The following is a 12,956-nucleotide window of genomic DNA, read 5'->3' on the forward strand; positions in this document are numbered from 1 at the left end:
ATAATCATAAGGCTAGAATCGACCTGGAGGCTCTATGTGATACACCGTTGCAAAACTTGCGACAACGGAAAGGAAAGCAAAGCATAGAGAAGCCAAAGGCATGGTTCAATCTTGAAAGGCCAGCTATGAGGGAAATGTTATTGTGGGGAAAATTCGGTTGATGTTTCCCGATGGGTATGCTGCGAATCTAAAGAGGGGAGCGTGTCTTGAGAAATTGAAAATAATTGTTCTCAAGAGTCATGATTGGCACATATGGATTGAGTGGGTAATGCCCGTGTTGTTGCGTAACCCGAAGCCTCGGTACAATGATGGTGATCCAAAAAAAGTTCGATCCAACCTCAGCCTATTCAAAGGTAAGCTCGGACCATCCGGTGCTTCGAAAGGGAAATCGTTGGATGTCGAAGAATGGTGGACCATTTCATTGTATATCTTCACCAACCTAACAGAAGTTTGGCCATACATCGAGTAAGTTCTCGGTAAATTATTGTTCCACAACTTCTAAATGCTCTGAACTACTCTTATTCCCAGATATTTGATATAGTCGATACGTCGCCGAATTCCGTCGAAGAGTATGAGCTTCTCGCAAAGCATGGAGGCGACTATCCCGGTTTCATCTCTCGGTTCAAACAAAGGGTAATTAATTACCATTAAGGGCCCATTTGATTTCTTGGTCTAATTTGCGGCTAATGCATCCATTCTTTCGTATTAAACTTGTAGGCTGATGCAGAGTCTATGGACGCCGAGTTGAGACAAGTCGCTAATGGTTTTGACTATAAGGTCCGTTCATTTGACAAATACAACATCAACGGGTATCACTTTCGTACCTTTAGCAAAGAGCTATCTATGCCCGACCTAAAGACTACAAAGTGTTCTGTCTCTGCTATCGGCGAAGGAGGCATCGAGTATTATGGAAGAGTTGAAGCAATTTATGATGTTCTATTCTATGGTGAAAACCCATCGACCGTCGTAGTCTTCAAATGTTATTGGTTTGAGCCGAGGGAGACTAGCAGGACTCATGAACATAGAGGACTAGTCGAAATCAACCAAAGCACCCACTTAGATGTTCCCGATGTCTATATTACGGCTCAACAGGCGACACAAGTTTTCTATCTACCATGGGCCTGCCAAACTGATCCAAATCTCAAAGGTTGGAATGTCGTTTATGAAGTGCCACCACATTTTAGACCACCTACCCTCAATGAAGAGGATTACAAACCTCACATTAACCCAGACACATATGAAGGAGAATTCTTCCAAGAAACACGTATGTCCAAGAAACGTTTCAAGAACCGCTCTACTTCACCCCAAAACATTGAAGTAGACAGCGACAGTGAATCCGTCTTATCCCCTGAGCCTGAACAGGAAGAGCTGGAAGAAGAAGAGGTTACTGCTACGATAACCCGTCACTTCTTGGCCAATTACATAATGGTGGCCTTCCACATGTTCTTCGTGATAGTGATGATGATGATGCATTTATTGATGATAGTCATGATCATGATGCATTTATTGCCCCCGAAGCATATATAGACGAGCAAGATTGTTATTAGTTCATGTCAGGTATTCAACTATTCTACTATATATAAATTTTGAGTTCATGTTAGGTATTCAATTTTTATTAGTCATGTTGGTAATTATGACGATGATACACTTAAATTATATACATTTTATTACTCATGTTGGTATTTATGTTGTACTAATTTCATTTACTCTTTGTCATGACAGGTGTTGAAAGATGGTGGTAAAGGGTCGAAAGCACTCTGCGGCTCCTTCTTCGTCGGTGGGTGATGGGATGGGTACTTCCATTCCTACCTCGCCGCTTCGCAGAGTGTTGGTCTCTACTCTGCAAGGAGCAGCCCCCGTGAGAGGAGGTCGACCCCCCGCGAAGCCGAGAGGTACTAAAGGCACACATTGTATTCATGTTGGTATTTATGTTATACTCATGTTGTATGCATATTGGTATTTATATACATTTTATTACTCATGTTGGTATTTATGTTGTACTAAAGGTACACGTGGCCGCGGGAGAGGTAGGGCGGTGGCTGCCACGCCTTCTGAGGTGGAGGCTACACGGTCTCTGCCACCACCCCAAGCTGATTCACCTGAGCACAGGACTTCTAGGGTGGATTCGTCTGAGGTGGAGGCTACACGGTCTCCGGTTTATGAGCCTCGGGTCGACGAGCCTCTGGTCGACGAGCCTTTGACCCACGAGACTCGTGTCCTAGAGGATTCGTTCCAAGCGACTCCGGAGCAAAGCAGGGATGAGGGTACGTCCCAGAGACCCAGTGGGATACCTCGGCTGAGCCAAGTGGCCATGCTGGTAGCGACGAGGAGCTGGGTGAGGGGGCTACCGTCTACCAGCGTGGTAGTTCGGGGCTCCCGCTCGTGCCGGCGACCCTCGAGCAGAGGTGGTCGATTAGGCCAAATGGGGACAAGTAAGTTAATTTACTCTTATTTAACCTTTTGCCTTCATGTTTTCTCAAATATCTAATTTTTTGGCTTTAATTTGTCATACTGTAGGGGTTGGATTGTTGCCAAGGGTGTCCGCAAGCCCAACAACGTCCTTGGTGTGCTTTGCGGTAAAAACTTCCCAGGGTTTGTTACGTTGCCCGGTCAGGAGCGAGAGGTAGGAATGACCTGGGAGCACTACTTGGGTGCCCCGGCCCCGCCGGAGGTGGAGATCGACGGTGTTTTGTGCCACACGAGGGCCGACATGGTGACCCGACAGTTATGGGTAATTTCTCCTTCACACAATTATAAATCAACCATAGCTAGTTATTGTACTAATTGGTGTTCTCTCGTTTGCAGACCTACTACAGGTGTGAGGAGGGATACGAGGAGGACGCGGCAAAGGTTATCGAAAGCGAATGTCGCCGCGTACTTCAAAACTTTCGCCACGAGCCTCGGGTGCCGGATGTTCGAGACTACTATGCCACGCGGCGTAGTAGGAAGGACAAGGCGAAGTGTCGTGATTCTAAGATGGAGAAGGAGCATTACATGAAGGTAATTACATATTATTAAGGCTTTGTAGTTAGTTTCCTTGATTTGGTTCTTACGCGCTCAAATTTCTCTTTATTAACTTAGGTGCCCCCGAGATGGTGTGTGGATAAGATGGATTGTTGGGAGGCCTTGGTGCTCTGAAACATGGGAGGCTAGCCACAACAACGCCAAGGAGAGGCGTGGCAAAATGGTTGGTGTGCCACACCATCAAGGGAACGTCAACTTAATCCAATTTGGTGAGAACTGGGTATGTGGTTTGCTTCATGCCTCATGCAATTTATTCTTAATTCTATCTTGAGCCCTTTATTAATAGAATTTTCCTCTCTCTCTTTTAGGCGCGTCACAATAAGACGGAAGTTCCACAGATGTACGACCTATATGCGATGGCCCATACTCCCTCGTACAAGAAGGTCAAGGCATTCTCTGAGTTTGACCTCGAGCATCCAGAAAACTTCACCAACATCTCCTCCCACCACAAGCTCGTGAACTACAGAGATCATGGGAAGGCGAGGAAAGGGGAGGACTTTAACCCGAGCGAGGGACCTATTGATCCAGAGCTGGTGATGATAGCTGGCAATGGGATGCCCCATGGCTCGATCGCCATTGGAGGCGGCCTTATACGTTGTCCTAGCACTCTCCAGCAGATAAAGGCATGCCAAACGAGCTCCTGTCCGGTGATAACACCTCGTCCATGGCCAGTCGAGCTCGCCATCGAGGTTAGTTTAATGCACTCAACTATCTTTCCGCATTATGTTGTGCGTTGGAACCAATAAGATTACAATGCTAACAATGAGTTGCGTTGCAGGCTACTATTCTAAAAGAGAGAGAGGCAATGCAGATGGCTATGGCGGAGAAGGATAAGGAGATGAGGGAGCTAGAGGAGAGGACGACTGCATTGGTGGAGGCGGAGAGGGCACGGAATGATGCGTCTAACAGGGCCATGTACGAGCTCTTCGTGGTAAGTTTCTTCTTCATATTATTTCAAATCTTGCATTTTAATGTTCGTTTCATTAATAAATAAAAAGGTTGACTTGTTGAAACCAAATGTACAGTCTATGTGCGAGAAGAGCGGCCAAGTCCCTCCGTCGATACGAGTCATTTACATGGCGGGGACGGTGAGTTTCATTTCAGTGCAGTGATCTTAAGAGTGTCCACATGCTAACGACACACTGCAAACGATGTTTGGTGTAGAATATCTCCCGAAATGCATCGCACGGCCCTTCTACAGTGGAGCCTTCTCCAGGGCAGCCTTTTCTAGGTGAAACAAGCCAGAGCCACCGTGCTTCACCGCCGTGATGACGATAATGGTATGTTATTTCTAGTGTTTAAAAAAATTACATATACTTAGCTAAGTTCTCTCCTAAATGACATAATAAGGCTTAGGTAGCTCGAAGATGACCTATTCCCCCTGATTTAAGTATTAAATGGCCTATATTTAGCTTACCTAGATCCAAAATGGCTTAATTTTACCCAAGTTAGCTCCGAAATGACCTATAGTTAGCTAGGCTTCCAACTAAATGACATAATTAGCTTAGTTAGCTCCACAATGGTCTATTTAATAAAAAAGACATATACTTAGCTAATTATCCTCGAAATGACATAATTAGCTCCAAAATGACATATACTTAGCTGACATATTTAACCCAAGTTAGCTCCGAAATGACATATAGTTATCTAGGCTTCCACCTAAACGACATAATTAGCTTAGTTAGCTCCAAAATGACCTATTTAATTAAAAATGACCTATAGTTAGCTAAGTTCTCTCCTAAATGACATAATAAGGCTTACGTAGCTCCAAGATGACCTATTCCCCCTAACTTAGGTATTAAATGTCCTGTAATTAGCTTAGCTAGATCCAAAATGGCTTAATAAGCATAGTTTGCTCCGAAATGACATATTTTACCAAAGTAGCTCCGGAATGACCTATAGTTAGCTAGGCTTCCACCGAAATGACATAATTATCTTAGTTAGCTCCAAAATGGTCTATTTAATAAAACATGACCTATACTTAGCTAATTATCCTCGAAATGACATAATTAGCTCCAAAAAGGCATTCTTAGCTAATTTAGCCCGAAGAAGGGGACAAGAGGAGAAGAAAGAGGAAAAATGAAAAGAAGGAAGAAGAAGAAGAAGAGAATAAGAAGAAGAGAAGAAGAAGGAGAAGGAGGAGAACAAGGAGAAGGAGCTCCTGCTTCTCCTTCTTCTTCCTCCTTCTTCCTCCTTCTCCTTCTCCTTCTTCTTTTCTTCTTCTCCTCTTCCTTCTGCTACTCCTCCTCCTACTCCTCCTTCTTCTTTTACTTCTTCTTCTCTTCTTGCTTCTTCTCTTTCTCTTCTTCTACGTAGCTTAGACTCATCCAACAAAGACTAAATTGGCTAATTATCCTACAAAATGACATAATTAGCTTAGTTAGGTGAAAACATCATAAGAACCTTGGTTAGCTCATTAAAATGACCAATTTTGCTAAAATTTGAAATAATAAGCTCAAAATGGCATAAGAACCATGGTTAGCTCATGAATATTATATACTTAGATTGGCTTCCACCTAAATGATATAATTAGCCAATTTAGCTCCAATATGGCTTAATAAGCATAGTTAGCTCCAAAATGACATATTTAACCCAAGTGAGCTCCGAAACGACCTATAATTAGCTAGGCTTCCACCTAAATGACATAATTAGCTTAGTTAGCTCCAAAATGACCTATTTAATAAAAAATGACCTATAGTTAGCTAAGTTCTCTCCAAAATGACATAATAAGGCTTAGGTAATTCCAAGATGACCTATTTCCTCTAACTTAGGTATTAAATGGCCTATAATTAGCTTAACTAGATCCAAAATGGCTTAATAAGCATAGTTTGCTCCGGAATGACATATTTTACCCAACTAGCTCCGAAATGACCTATAGTTAGCTAGGCTTCCACCTAAATGACATAATTACCTTAGTTAGCTCCAAAATGGTCTATTTAATAAAACATGACCTATACTTAGCTAATTATCCTCGAAATGACATAATTAGCTCCAAAAAGGCATTCTTAGCTAATTTTGCCCGAAGAAGGGGACAAGAGGATAAGAAAGAGGAAAAATGAAAAGAAGGAAGAAGAAGAAGAAGAGAAGAAGAAGGACAAGAAGAAGCACAAGAAGGAGAAGGAGCTCCTCCTTCTCCTTCTTCTTCCTCCTTCTTCCTCCTTCTCCTTCTCCTTCTTCTTTTCTTCTTCTTCTCCTCTTCCTTCTCCTTCTCCTCCTCCTCCTCCTCCTCCTTTTTCTTTTACTTCTTCTTCTCTTCTTGCTTCTTCTCTTTCTCTTCTTCTACGTAGCTTAGACTCATCCAACAAAGACTAAATTGGCTAACTATCCAACAAAACGACATAATTAGCTTAGTTACATGAAAACATCATAAGAACCTTGGTTAGCTCATTAAAATGGCCAATTTAGCTAAAAAATAAAATAATAAGCTCAAAATGGCATAAGAACCTTGGTTAGCTCATGAATATTATATACTTAGCCTGACTTTCACTTAAATGACATAATTAGCCAATTTAGCTCTAGTATGGCTTAATAAGCATAGTTAGCTCCCAAATGACATATTTAACCCAAGTGAGCTCCGAAACGACCTATAGTTAGCTAGGCTTGCACCTAAATGACATAATTAGCTTAGTTAGCTCCAAAATGACCTATTTAATAAAAATGACCTATAGTTAGCTAAGTTCTCTCCTAAATGACATAACAAGGCTTACGTAGCTGCAAGATGACCTATTCCCCCTAACTTAGGTATTAAATTGCCTATAATTAGCTTAGCTAGATCCAAAATGGGTTAATAAGCATAGTTTGCTCCGGAATGACATATTTTACCCAAGTAGCTCCGGAATGACCTATAGTTAGCTAGGCTTACACCTAAATGACATAATTACCTTAGTTAGCTCCAAAATGGTCTATTTAATAAAGCATGACCTATACTTAGCTAATTATCCTCGAAATGACATAATTAGCTCCAAAAAGGCATTCTTAGCTAATTTTGCCCGAAGAAGGGGACAAGAGGAGAAGAAAGAGAAAAAATGAAAAGAAGGAAGAAGAAGAAGAAGAAGAAGAGAAGAAGGAGAAGGAGGAAGAAGAAGGAGAAGGGGAAGGAGGAGAGAAGGTTCTTCTCCTTCTTCTCCTCCTTCTTCTACTTATTCTTGTCCTTCTTCTTTTCTTCTTCTCCTCCTCTTCCTTCTCCTTCTCATCCCCCTTCTCCTCCTCCTCCTCCTTCTTCTTCTTTTTCTTCTCCTTCTTCTTCTCTTCTTGCTTATTCTCTTCTTGCTTCTTCTCTTTCTTCTTCTACGTAGGTTATTTTCCCCAATAAAGACATACTTAGTTAATTATCCTCCAAAATGACATAATTAGCATAGTTAGGTAAAAACATCATAAGAACCTTGGTTAGCTCATTAAAATGACTAATTTAGCTCCAAAATGACATAATAAGGTCAAAATGGATTAATAATCATAGTTGGCTACAAAATGACATATTTTATCCAAGTTAGCTCTAGAATGACCTATACTTAGCTAAGTTCTCTCCTAAATGACATAATAAGGATATGTAGCTCCAAAATGACCTATTCCACCTAACTTAGCTATTAAATGGCCTATACTTAGCTAATTTCTCTCCGAAATAACCTATATACTTCTTCATCTAGTATTATTCTTCTAACTTTCTTATTTGTCATTTTGCAGATTACATTCACTTCACGGGAAGCTTGGATTATATTGATGGAATGCTTGAAGATGATTTCTTGTACCATGGCTTCACGGAAGCTTGTATTGAAACTATTGTAGTATATGGATATATATGAGACTTTGTATGCATGTGGATGAAACTGGTGTAATATATGGTTTGGTACGGATGGAACTTGCATAATATGTATGTACTATGGATGAAAGTTATTTTAATATGGTTATAAGTACGGAAACAAATTTATTTTTGTCATATATATATATATCCTGATTTATTGTGAAAAATGATGGATATAACAAGAAATAAAATAAAAAGGGGCTAGTTCCCCCCTTTGACGTCTGCCCCCACATGGCAAAGGGGGATAGCAGACGACAAAGAGGGGAGAGAGGGGCTTGGTTCCCCCTTTTGCCGTCTGCCCCCACATGGCAAAGGGGGGATGGCAGACGGCAAAGAGGGGAGAGAGAGGGGCTTGGTTCCCCCCTTTGCCGTCTGCCCCCACATGGCAAAGGGGGGATGGAAGACGACAAAGAGGGAGAGAGAGGGGCTTGGTTCCCCCCTTTGTCATCTGCCCCCACATGGCAAAGGGGGGATGGCAGACGGCAAAGAGGGGAGAGAGAGGGGCTTGGTTCCCCCCTTTGCCGTCTGCCCCCACATGGAAAAGGGGGGAGGGCAGACGACAAAGAGAGGAGGCCTGCCGTTAACACTTAACGGGATCATTGGTGTATGTGCCGTCCCATTTAAATTGCCGTCTGCCCCCTCATGGCAAAGATTCTTTGCCGTCCGCTTTAAAAAAGCAGACGACAAAGAACCTCTTCACCGGATTTTTTCTTGCCGTCTACTTTGCTTTCTGCTGACCGACGGCAAAGACTTTGCCGTCCGTGGTTCCCCTCTTTGCCGTCAGCCATGGAAGACGGCAAAATTATAAATTCCAGTAGTGAAGCATGGAAGAGCAGTAATATGGACAAGAGTTCATGGGTGATGACATGCGAACTAGGATGCTTCCCAGTCAAAATGCCTGTAGGGTTAAGGAAGATGGCATGGGTTCATGCTTTCGTCGAGTATCGCTGCGAGTAATGTTTCGTGTGTCGGCCTTTGAGGCCCTATCTATGTAAGACATGAATGTATGAATGTAAGACTCTTGTAGTTCAGCTTATGTGTGTTCAGTGAGCGTTTATCTATGGGATCACTATACATGCGCATTCGGTGATGTCAACTTATGATTTGGGGTCCCCATAGAGCTGGTACCAGAGTAATCCTGACTATAGGAAGCCTTAGTTAGCATGGACGTTAGTTAGGATAAACCCCCTGTCAGAAACTATACCTAGTATCTATACTTAGGAGTTTCTGCACTTCTTACCTCTTCCACTCTACTTTAAAAAGCATTACTGACACTCTCCCTTTAAAACTTTGTAGATGACCATCGTACCAAAAGACCTCCTAGCATCCGTCTTTCCCCTACTCCTTGAGGATAGCTTGGAGAAGTGCTAGCTCCGCCGATCACCCATTTTGTCTACCACGAGCACTAGTTCGATGCCACCATGAAGGAGTAGAACATTTATGTGGTCGGGAAGGCAAACGACTCCCCGATGAGTTGGTTCTTTGAAGGACCACAGATGGAGACCCTGGTGTTAGTAGTTGAAACAGCTGCATGGAAGGCACTCATCCACCTTACTATATCAACCCAGAGATGCCTAATGAGCCGCCTCCTCGCCACTTTCCTTTCTAGAAAGACGATATTGGTGAGAGTTGGACGTTGATCCCATCCGTGGAGGATGGAACACCACTCAGATTCTAAACCTACTTCATCCACTCCGCCGACAGTCTGGCTCACAACCTGATTAAGGAGTCCATGAAGCTCCACAAGGAACTTCACCACACTCGTGAGCTACTCCAACTAGCCAAGGTGAAGCCACACAAGATCAAGAAGGACGGAGCCCCCAAGGGCCACTACAAGAAATATGCTCATACATGATGTTTTTTAAGATGTCGTTGATGAATTCGTCATAAATCTATGAGGATTTCATCCAAAATCATCATAAACCGTTTGTGGGGATCAAATCTACATATAAATTATGACGATGTGAGTCAAAATCATCATAATCGCATAAGATGAGATCGTCATAACTTTTACGACGATTACAAAAATGTCGTAACATGTTCTAACCAATCAGAACACTTCCCACGGATCAATGACATGACACCCATCCATCCATCCATCTACATCACCATCTCACATCCATCCATCCATGTATTCACAGTAAAAAAAGAAAACCCCACCCATAGCCCAAACCCTAGCTCAGACCCCTCCCTTCTCCCCATCTCTGTACCACTTTGCCACATTATGTTTGTACCACTTTGCCACATTATGTTTTAAAAGAAATTGGAACCATTTAAAACTTTTTTCATGCTTGTAATGTTTGATCTGGATGCTACTTGCTTGTGTCATTGATGGTGTTTCAAATCACAAAAAATATTCTTCTCTCAAAAAATCATATCCTTGACCCAAACCTTTGCCCAATGATCATGCCATGTGTATCAGACTAGAAACTATTTTTATAAATTATTATTTCAACAAAAAAGGCATTTATTTATTCTACGCTTTCAAAAACCCGAGAGTTGGGATTTGTACTATAAGTCCTAAATTTAAGTGAGATGCTTTACCCCAAGGATTTTATTTAGATCCTATTATCAAATAGACTTTCCAAAACCATAAAATGATTATTTCAAAAGTTATTTACTATTTTATTTAAATACTTCTTTTTGAGCCAGAAATGGTATTTCGTGGAAAAAATATTTTCTTACTTCAGAAATATTTGAGAAAATTTAGGGAAACTGAGTGGACATAAAGTTACCGTATATAAGAGTTTCTGTATATATAGGACAAAACCCCTCAAAACCCTTCCTTCCTATTTCAATCTTTTGAAATATTTCCATAGGTAATATTATCACTAAAATCCAGGAAAATTCTAGCAAGTCACAAATGATATATGTTGTGATGCTGCAAAATGTCATCTCAATCCAAGTTGATTTGGTTCATCAAAAATATCCCAAAACCCTCTTTGTTGAGAACCAAATTTGAGCAACTTTACATTGTCAAGTTTATCTAGTTGATCTCAAAATTTCCAGAAGTGATCTAGACCCCAAATAAGGATGCTACAACAAGTTGTGCATTTGTGGGGATAGATTACCCTAGCTTAGCCTTAAAAAATCTGAATTTGTCCATTTCTAGAGTTTTTCAAGTTTGCATCACCAACTTTGCTCAAATGAGCTAAAATTTGGTGATCTCTCTTGTTTTTACCCACAACCCCATCCTGTTAACTCTCACTGTAATACGGTAAGGGTATATTTGCCCAAAACCCTATCGAACACGTTCTGGTGATTCTCCTAAGAGGATACTATCATCACTTAACTTGTTCCCCTTGCTCCCAAATTTTTACCACATCTGCTCTGAGAGCCAAAGCACCGCCAGTAGCCACCCCAGCGTCTAGGTGCATGATTGTAGGAGAGAAACCCCCATTTCCCTCTATGGACAACATCTTTTCTCCCCTCTCTATCTTCCCTCTCTCTCCTAGACAACATCTAGAACATCCAGTGCTCTCTCCCCCTTTGTTTATTCCTCCTTCAGCGTGTTGACACTAGTGGCCACGCCAGCTCACATCAGCACCAGCATCATGACGGCCATACACGTGCTTTGAAGCGTGCTATAGGACGACCGAAGCAATGACCTCGAGCGCGCATCCTCCTTGAGCCCCTCCCGCACACCAGGCGTTGCATCTCTCGCCCGCAAGACACCAAGGCAACGGGCCCCTCCTCTCTGCCCTTCTGCTGCTCCCCTCGCATGCGTGCTCTGCCGCCCAGGACCCCCAATCGGTGATACCACACGCGCGACACCCAGAGCCTTCCCCCTTGTCCTTTACCTCCCTCGCGCCTGCCTGCACCCCCCCTCGCCATGTCCATGCTCCTTTTTCAAGCCGCGACAGCCGAAGTGCTTGGGCCCAAGCTCCCCAGCTCACCTAACGCCTTACCTTCGTGGTGCACCTATAAAGACGCCACGTCAAGGCCCCTCCTACCCTTCGGACCCTCTCTCCTTCTCCCAATGGAGCCACAGAGCCACCACTCCTTCCCTCAAGACCCGTGTGCTCGAGATCGATCGGAGCTTCGCCTCATCGGGCCACCGTTGATCTCGGGGTACGACCACTCCCCGACCATCCTTCTTGTCCATTTGGCTCTCGCTCGCCTCCCTGGTCATTTCCCTACCCTCTCCGTGTATTTTCAGGTCGGGGTCGCCAACTCCGACCACCTCCCAAACCTCCTACCCTCGAGACCTCATCGCCAACGAACCAGGCATCCTCGGGATCCAAGTCCACCACCATCTAATCAGCCACAGCACCACAAGTTCATTCCCACCTCTAGCCGACCTCGCCATGCCTTCCTCCATCGCAGGCGAGCCTCGCCGCTCTATGGAGACAGGTTGATGATGAACTGCCAGTGGGGCTCCGTCATCAGCCTCTACCCCGCCTCCCTCCTTCCCCTCTCTCTTGATGCCACAAGGGGCCCACCTGTCGGGTTTAAACCCAGGCAGGCGTGCGCGAGGCCGGCTAGCCTGGGGCAGTTTAGCTGGCTGGGCCTGGGTCGGCTGGCTTGCTCACGCCCATGGGCACAGTGCCCTTTTCTTTTTTCCTTTTCTCACTTTTTTAAAAATAATTCCTCTGAATTAAATGTTGGTCCAAATGTAGTTATTCAAAATCCTATCTTTTCTATAAAAAGTAAGCTATTTAATGGTGTGACTTGTGTAATTTTTACAAAAATATTATATACTGTTTTATTTAAAACCTAGTTTGGAATATTTAAACTATGTGTTAAAATGTTTTCTCATACTTTTTGCACTTCAAAAATAAAACCTAACATTTTTTACAGTACTAATACCGACCCTAGTATTTTACAAATATAGGTTGACATTTTTCGGAGAGTGTTATTTTTCGTGTTTTTGTCGTGTTCTTATTATCCCCATTACTATTGCAATGATAGATTGCATGGTTGATGAAGGACTTGGACCAGAAGACTTTGAATACCTCGGAGACTTTTTTGAGCCAAGCAAGAAGCCCTAGTACATGACTTGAAACCATTTATGTATGTCGTATAGCATTTTACTTCGTTGCATTTGAATCATGTTGAATTAGTGGGCACCTTGGTCGGTTGTCTCCGATACTCCTCGTTGATACTTGCACTGAGGACAACCCTACCTTACTAT

Source organism: Hordeum vulgare, chromosome 2H (genome assembly GCF_904849725.1).
Source record: "Hordeum vulgare subsp. vulgare chromosome 2H, MorexV3_pseudomolecules_assembly, whole genome shotgun sequence".
In the NCBI taxonomy this organism is placed as follows: Eukaryota; Viridiplantae; Streptophyta; class Magnoliopsida; order Poales; family Poaceae; genus Hordeum; species Hordeum vulgare.